Source organism: Antrostomus carolinensis, unplaced genomic scaffold, assembly GCF_000700745.2.
Source record: "Antrostomus carolinensis isolate BGI_N321 unplaced genomic scaffold, ASM70074v2 scaffold9772, whole genome shotgun sequence".
Taxonomy (NCBI): domain Eukaryota; kingdom Metazoa; phylum Chordata; class Aves; order Caprimulgiformes; family Caprimulgidae; genus Antrostomus; species Antrostomus carolinensis.
The window spans coordinates 35,000-43,609 of record NW_010300233.1 but is presented as its reverse complement, the minus strand read 5'-3'; the positions used below and the strand labels follow the sequence as shown (position 1 = coordinate 43,609).

Here is an 8,610-nt window from a genome sequence, read left to right as displayed (position 1 = left end):
GGGGGGGGGGGGGGGGGGAAGTGAGGGGAAAGTGCACTTATTTTTTATAAGCGTGTTGATTTTGTATCAGAACTTAACTGAAATGTAGTTAAAAATGCCTACACAATTTAGAAACCTGAGAAGTTTTGTTCCTGTTGATGCTCAATGAGATTTGGGGCTCCTTGGTCCAGGCTCTCATCTCCTTCACCCAAGAGGCATTTTTAAAAAACTCTCATTTTGTCCAACAACATCCAAAATTTTTTCTATTTACTCCTCTTTGATGGGAACAAGCATGGAATCCTGATACAATCATCAGCCCTATGGACCATTCGGAGATCTATGAATATTATCAGCATCCTGGCTGGCGGAGTGGGACTCTGGCTTGACGTGCCCGTGGATGGGATTCAGCTGTGAGCTTCATGCTTTTGCTTGGCGGGCTGGGAAAACTCTACAAACCAATTAGCTCTGGAAATCTCGAGCCCTGTTGGCAGGATTGAGATGATCCTGGACCACGGTTGCACTCTGTGCCTGCACAAAGAACTTTTTATATGACATTAATTCTGCAGAGAAGTTTTTATTCACCAGAGAGTCTGCATAGAGATGATTATGCATTGCCAGCTTGGTGGAGCAGAATTTTAACTTGCAGCTCAGGCATTCCTCCACTGATTAGTTTTAACATGAAATAGAAACACAAGCCTGTGATTTATTGGTGAAATATTTAAGACAGATTGTTAAATTATTCAAATAGCAGAGTTTAAAGCAGGCAAGCATGCAAAAAAAAAAAAAAAAAAAAAAAAAAAAAAGAAAAAAAGGAAAAAAAAAAAAGAAAAAAGAAAAAAGCAGCCCATCCAAAGAGCTTGGTTTTCCTGAATTTGAAAAATGTACATTTGTACTCACTAGATATCTGAAAGTAAAAGTGCTATTTCAGTGTAAAAACCCCCCATATTTTAAAAGCAAAGATTTTAACCTTATTATCCTTCAATAAACTTAACCTTGAATCTTACTCCTTCTGATCTCTGCAGACTCTGTTATATCTGCATTGCTATAAATTGTTGCAGCCCTCCATCTTTTCCTACCACTAATCTACCACATCTTTGGTCACTTGCACAGCCTGGTTGCAGTTTTCCTCTTTCTACAAATGATAATTGGGAGGCTTTTTGTCTTACTGTTGATAAACCAGGCGAGGACTTCTCCGGTCTTCTTGACTGGAATTTGAGTATCACTTCTTGACTTGCACGTAGAGTTGATCTTCCATCCTACCTTGTGCTGGAGAAAAAGCTTGTTGAGTCTGCTATAGTTGTCTTTGCCCAGTCACTCTCTAACATCTGGATAGCAAGATCACAAGGTAAAAATAGAGCTATATTGTCAGAGGAGGAAATAAGGATTGTGCTCATGGTCTCTCAGGACTCCAGAGTTGTGGCAATAATGTTGTAGGCTAGTGACATAAAGGGCAAGTGACACATAAAGTTTTTCTCTGGAGCCTGAATGCTAATTTCCCCAACTTTTGGGAATAAAATGTGTTGGAATTTCAGCATCCTAAGGAACATTTATTGTTTGCAGTTTCTGTGTGCCTAAGTTTCATCAAATTTAAGAGAGGTTACTAGCTCCCTCAGCCATATCTGTTCTGAACAGAAGATCAATGTGACACTTTAAAAGCAAAGGTGTTTGGACTTTGACATATCTTCAATGAAAACTCATGGGAAACATGCATCAAAATCCATAGATGGCTTTGAAAAATTTAGCCCTTTCCTTTATCTATTCCTATTTCAGCATAAAAAAGAAAAGTTTTTCAAGTTCGACCTGCTCAAGCAAGCGCTCTGCCTTGGCCTGGGCAGCTGAGGAGGAGAAAACTTGTAAGGTCTGACTTTCAAACATGTGGCAGCTTAAAAGAAGATAATTAGGACAGGCAAATCCAAACAGTACTTTTACAAATGGTATTTATCCTTTTTTTGTGTGTGTGTCTGTGTGTCTATGTTCTACTTCTCCACCTGCCTTCAAAGGGAAGCTGATAAAAAGGATTTGCTTGGCCTTTTTGTTGCTGTAGGGGGAAGGGTGCCATTTGTGTGCAGTGCTGCAAGACAGATGCTGCAGGTGAAATTACCCCAGAGCAGGCAATCCCACCCGGAGGGGGCAACTCCTTGGACCCAAGCACTTTTTTCCTCTTTTTCTTTTTCTTTTTCTTTTTCTTTTTCTTTTTCTTTTTCTTTTTCTTTTCCTTTTCCTTTTCCTTTTCCTTTTCCTTTTCCTTTTCCTTTTCCTTTTCCTTTTCCTTTTTCTTTCTTTCTCTTTCTCTTTCTCTTTCTCTTTCTCTTTCTCTTTCTCTTTCTCTTTCTCTTTCTCTTTCTCTTTCTCTTTCTCTTTCTCTTTCTCTTTCTCTTTCTCTTTCTCTTTCTCTTTCTCTTTCTCTTTCTCTTTCTCTTTCTCTTTCTCTTTCTCTTTCTCTTTCTCTTTCTCTTTCTCTTTCTCTTTCTCTTTCTCTTTCTCTTTCTCTTTCTCTTTCTCTTTCTCTTTCTCTTTCTGTATGAGTTTGCTGTGCTGTGGACCTGGTCATTTATGGCCTGTAGTAGCAGGCAAAGGTTTATGGAGTAATCAATGTCATCAGCATCAGCAGCAATTGCATAATGCTTCAGCCTTTTGTAATAGATTTTGCGTGTAATAGATTTTTTTTCTTTAATTGTTACTTTTTGAGCTGAAAGTATAGCCAGGAAGGGAGGGGATATGAAACGTTGGGCTTTTTTTTTTTTTTTTTTTTTTCCCTTGGAAAGAGTCTGTCTGAGTTCTTTTATGCTTTTCAGGCTCAAGGATGAGAGCGAATGTGTGTATGTGCTAGGGTGTGCACGCATCTGTGCCCATACAGTCGCTTAAGTGGGAAAAAACTCCGTTTGCGGTTCACACAGGAGGAATTTCTGATGGAGACAACAGTTCTAAGCAGAAAGGCACATCCTGATCTCCAGCAAGTGAGGGGCATGTTCGTGCACAGACGCACACACACATACTCTCCGGGTCCTCTGCATAATGCGTGCAAAGCGCTGCCCTTTAATGAACGTAACCTATGGTGGCTGGGATGCAGCCGGCCAGACCTTGCCATTAATAAACTGGGAACATTCTTCTCCTTTTTAGTCCCTTTCAATGCCAGCCCTGCGGTTTGATCTCCCTTGAATGCTGCTCCCCCTCATTTGGGGCTCCAATTCTGAGAAGATTTGGCGCATTGTTTGAGGTCGCAGGATGTCGGATTGATTTCGAAGCTTTTGTATTGACTCCGGGCTCCTGAATGAAGCTGTCATGTGTGTCTGTGGTTGGCTAGCAGGCTGTCCGGCTGCAAGCTGTGCCTTCCTTTGTTGTTTAGGCCTCATTGAGCTGAGGGAAGAGGCTCATTTCAGGGTGATTTACCACCACCCAAACACCAGCTGTCTGTTGTACTGCCGCTTGCCTCCACCTTGGATTCAGTTCTCATTTCCCTTCGTTTTCCCCCTTCTCCTCTCCCACTTTACCACTGTAGGCACTTGGGCACCGGTTCTTCAAGACGTGTGGATCACCCTGACAGAACAGTGTAAAAAACATAAACATGGAATATGTTGTTCTTCTCAAAGTGATTTATGCACCCATGGGGATATTTTTTTTTTTAGGGTTCACTGTCGCAGTGCTATATACACATGTTTTCTTCTTGGTTAAACAATGAACTATGGCCCTAGGGAAAAAAAAAAAAGAAGAAGAAATAATAATAAAAACACCATGTTCCTCTTAGCTTGTTACTTAGTAGCACAACATAGTGAAAAACAGTAATGATTTTAATTTAATAATAACTATGAAACTCAGTGGCAGGACAGCAGACTCAATTGCACAGCCTGCCTGGTGCAGGATGTCAAGGGAGATGGCTGCCAACGTGCTCTCTGGTCCTAGAAATGTTGGTATGCTTGGGTGGATGGAGAATGAGTTAGAAAAGGACAGCATTGCTTCCCAACACGCTTGTCATTCCTGAGCAGGCACGGTTGCTGTGTTTGTCTGCGTATCATGCTGGAGAGCTATTTTGGTGGTGTAAGACAGGAGAGGAAGAAAAGGAAAGAAAGCGCTGCTCAGCTCAGCTTCACAAAGCTCTTTCAGAGAAATACTTCTTTGTGAATAACCAGGCTGTTTCAGCAGCTGAAATGATAATAAAAGCCTTGGAAAGGCCACGCTGGAAGCTTTGCTCTTCCCCAGGCTACCATGGGCCAAGGCTCAGTTATCCTTTTTGCACCTCACGTTTTCATCTGTTGGTGGGGGATGTTTTGAGGGTATTGAAAGGCAGGAGAGATGGAGGGAGTGTGAACAGCTGAAAGCCAAGGATAGGCTTGGCCAGTGAGACCTTCCATGGGCCAAGTGGAAAGGGCTGCACCAGTTTCTTGGGGGTGAGACTCGTGCCAGTATATTTGATGGCTGTTGCTCAAAAGCAAGAAAGGCTGATGGGAACCAAGCAGGTCAGAGCCCAGGTGGACTTGCCAGTGTCTGCAAGGTGCATGGCACAGTGCTGCGACGCTGAGCTCACTTCTTGAGCTGCTCTTTCCAGTCATGGACTTGGGAAAGAAGACAGGATCCACTGGTTAATCCCAGCCAGCTTCTCCAGAGCACAGAGCCTGGCAGCTCCATGGAGACCTGCTGGTGCCATGTGCGTCACCTCTCACTCCTTTAAATGGGGCTGGCAGCTCCGTGTGGGACCTCTCTGAGCAATGCAGCAGTGCTGGGGCTTGCCACAGCCCCTGGGGCTGTCCCAGTGGTCACGATTTGGGTGTGCCCCCACATCTGCCCCCGGAGCCGCTGGCGTGAAGTGAGTTGTGACCAGCTCTCATTTGACTTCTGGGTGACACAGTTCGGTGTTTCTTGACCACAGACTGCTAAAATTGGCGACTGATCAGCTCCTGTCACTCATGCAGCTGAGATAATTAAGCCTGTTACTATTATTTCTTCTTTTTCTGCAAACTTTGACCAACTGCTGGAGCCTGTGATGCGAGGAGGAGGCTGAGGCCAGTGGGACTCCCTCCAAGAGGTTGGATAATGGGACCCCTATGTGCTTTGTTCTTTGGTGGTCGCCAAGGAGCCTTCTTGCTCTTTACCTTGGGAAGGGGATTATGTAACAATTATTTAGAACCAGCAGAAGGCAAAGTGAACTGCCATTGGAAATCCTTGTGCCTGCCTCCTTCTAAACCAGAGCATCATATCAAGAGCAGGCAGCACAGGATCATTTAGAATCATAAAATCATAGAATGCTGTGAGTTGAAAGGGACTGACAAGGATCATGGAGTCCAACTCCTGTTTCTGCACAGGACAATCCCAACATTCAGACCATGTCCCTGAGGGCACATGTTGACCAAATGCTTCTGGAATCTTGTCAGGCTTGGTGCCATGACCACCTCCCTGGGGAGCCTGTTCCAGTGCTCCACCACCCTCTGCCTCAAGAACCTTTTCCTCTTGGCCAACCTCAACCTCCCCTGCCACATCTTTCTGCCATTTCCTCTGCTCCTGGCGTTGGTGGCCAGAGAGAAGAGATCAGCACCTGCCCCTCCTCTTCCCCTTGGGAGGAAGTTCTAGACCGCCATGAGATCTCCTCTCAGTCTCCTCTTCTCCAGGCTGAACAATCCAAGTGACTTCAGCCTCTTCTCACATGGCTTTCCCTCTAACCCTTCACCAATTTTGTGTCCCTATTTAGTAGCAATACATCTGTGAGCTTTCAGTATAACTGTGCTCCTCCCCTGTGCTGTTATTAAAAGGCCACATAACATGGAAATGATGCTCTGCAAATTAAGACCAAACATCTGCAACACCCAGAGAGATGAGGCTCCTCTCTGTACAATGTTCTTCTCTACCTCCCCTGCAAGCATCAGGCACTGATAGATGAAGGAGGGAGGGATATTTTAGGAGGCAGCAAGCACATCAGGATTATCCCAGTGAGGTGTTTTAATTTCTTAACAAACTCCTTGGGGCTAGAAACTGTAAAATAGCATACAGATAAACAAACAAAAACTCACTGACCCTTAGCACCCTGGAGGGCTCTGTTTCAGATCGCTGAATAAAAGCTGAAGTCGCATATGCATGTTTAATGTAACACGAGGCGTGTGCTGTGGAATAGCGTGCTTTCTTCTAATCTGGTTCCAGACAGAAGCATCCAAACAGAAGCCCCTGTTCCTATCCCCACTGAACTGCCTGGAGTATGTGAGGAAACCCCTGAATGACAAGGCCTCCATCTGCTCTTGAACGGAGTTGCGACTGGCTGCAAATGTTGTCCATATGCTTTTTTTTTTTTTTTTTTTTTTTGCCTTTCAACTTAGCTGCCTAATATTAGACACCTATTCCCAATTTAAGCATCTGCTCCTAACAGGCTTTCCGGAAAAAAAATTAAAAAAAAGATGGAGGTAGTAGCTAAATCAGACAATGTGCATTAGGAGAGGTTTAGAAAAAAACATTCATCCAGTGCATGGCTTTCATTTGCCTTTTTAGGCAATGGAAAAGCCCCTGCATTCTTGTACTGTCAGGAAAAAAGAAAAAAAAAAAACCTATCTAGTTTTGGGTTCGTATTCCCCCTCTGCTCTTGATTTTCCAGGTGATTATGGGTAACATCTTGCAATTTCTCTCTGTTAAATAAAGCTGGTAATACTTCCAGCTGGACAGGAGAATGTGGCCATGGTTTGCCATGAGCTCAGGTTGCATAACAGTGTGTCTTAAAAGCCGGAGAAGGGTCTAAAAACGGGACTTTCTCCTTGGTTTGTGGTTTAAAAAGGGCTGGAGTATAGTCACATAGTGACTTTGCAGTGGATCCTGGGACACGTTGACCATCAGCAAGTCATGTATAGATCCAGTTTCTTAAACACAAGCGTATGTTGCTGTTACAGGCATCCTAAGGTATCCTGGCTTTCTGTCAGCTGCCTGTTAGGAAATTCGTGGGTCTCCCTTGGGTCCTTTTGTATCTCTAACTTGTCTCATCTATCACGGGATGTCTAGAAAGTCTACTTTGGTTAAACAGACAAGTATGTCCCTGTGCCTCAGTTTCCTATATCTGACATAATAAAAATTCAATTCCTTTAAATTCAACTTAATAATTCTTTCTAGGTAATGGTTTTCAAATTTAAAAGATTACAGACTTAATTGCTGAAGGGCTGTAGTAATAGGGCAAAAGCAAAATACTTTTCATACATGGGAGTCACAGGCAGAGGATGCCAGCTGCAAGCAGTCCCCTGAAAACAAGTTTGACGGGTTGCAATCAGCAGCCCAAACATTGGGTGTTTTGGTTAGGTATCAGGTGGAGGTACAGCTTCTTCAGCATCTTTCCCCCCACCCCCCCTGGATCTCTTTTGGTAAAAGGAGAAAAGATAATTTTTGCACATTATCTGACCTTGCTGGGACTTGTGAGATGCTGGCGTCACCAAGTAAGAGACCTTACCACACCTGACAGGTAGCAGGCTTGCCTGAGGTAACCAGAAGTTTATCTGCCTGTTTGTAATTCCTGCCACCAAGGGTCATCTCTCTGCTGTGCCCTGACATTGAGCAATGGCTGCAATTCCTTTTAATCGTGCCCTTTCCCTTCCTCATCATTTAGGCCAGAGCGCTTCGACTTGGCTAAACTCATTAACTGCTTTAATGTTGAGGTCTCCTTTTCCATATAAATTCATCCAGTTGAAATCTCGTGACTCTTCGTAGCTACACCGAGCAGATTCTCCCTCTGTTGCCCAGCAGATACTGAGAGTGTTTATTTTTCAGCTACGGACAGCAAAAGTCTGAAAAAAGGCAATGTCTTTGTGTGTGTGTCTATGGGAAAGCAATTGGCTGTGTTACTGTTTGAGCTCGAAGAGCATTTTGATCAAACCTGGAATCCCAGCCCCTTTCTGCCATGTTGATTTATCAAGACAACCAGGTCTGATAAGCTCTAAAAATGCTTTGGTGAAGAACCAAAGCGATTCAAATGTTCCCTAGAAGAGAACCAGGTTAACGTGAAGGACCTTGCTGCTTGGATCACACTCAGTCAACCTGATGAGTTGTCAATGAAAAGGAAGTGTTTGAGCTCAGTGTATTTCCCAAAGTGTTGGCTGTAGGCAAAAGCAGGGAGAGGGGATTCTGTTTCTTTGTAAATCTCTGTTGGCCCCAGTGTGTTATCAATGCTGCGGAGTTTGCACTAGCAAACTGTTGTGTTGGGTGAGGGTGGGCTGTTGAATTCCTGGCAGGGACTTGCCATTAGTTATACGGACCAGTTGTCACACCCATAGGCTTTATTTCACCAAATCTTGCTACATCAGTAAGCACTGGATACCTCAAGTCACTCCAGTTTGGTAATTGTACTCCCTGAGTGTGGTAGACTTGTTCCAGTTCATGTACATGTATGAAAACATTAGGTTAAAATAGTATGTTCTCTTTCAGCTTGGCTTGCTCATATTCCCAACATGTTTTTCTACACACCTTGTTTTTCTTCTGTCCCTGTCTACATGACATCCCTGTTGATGTGATATTTGGCCTTTGAGGAAGTCTCCTTGGCAGCTTGGGATCTACCCCTCCGTGGTTGGGTATCTCCTGGCAATCCAGGATGAGTCCACAGACTTCCCTCATGCCCTTTCTTCCTCTGTTTCTGGTCATAAATACAAACCTCTTGATCTTTGGTGGTTCAGATTGTGC

The 8,610-nt window shown here is 43.9% G+C and overlaps 1 pseudogene across 1 annotated transcript in view; it reads left to right on the top strand.

The window, feature by feature from the left end:
- Window positions 1-8,610, top strand: part of LOC104521155 (SET-binding protein pseudogene) — a 36,053-nt pseudogene that overhangs the window by 27,345 nt on the left and 98 nt on the right. The window lies entirely within an intron of this gene.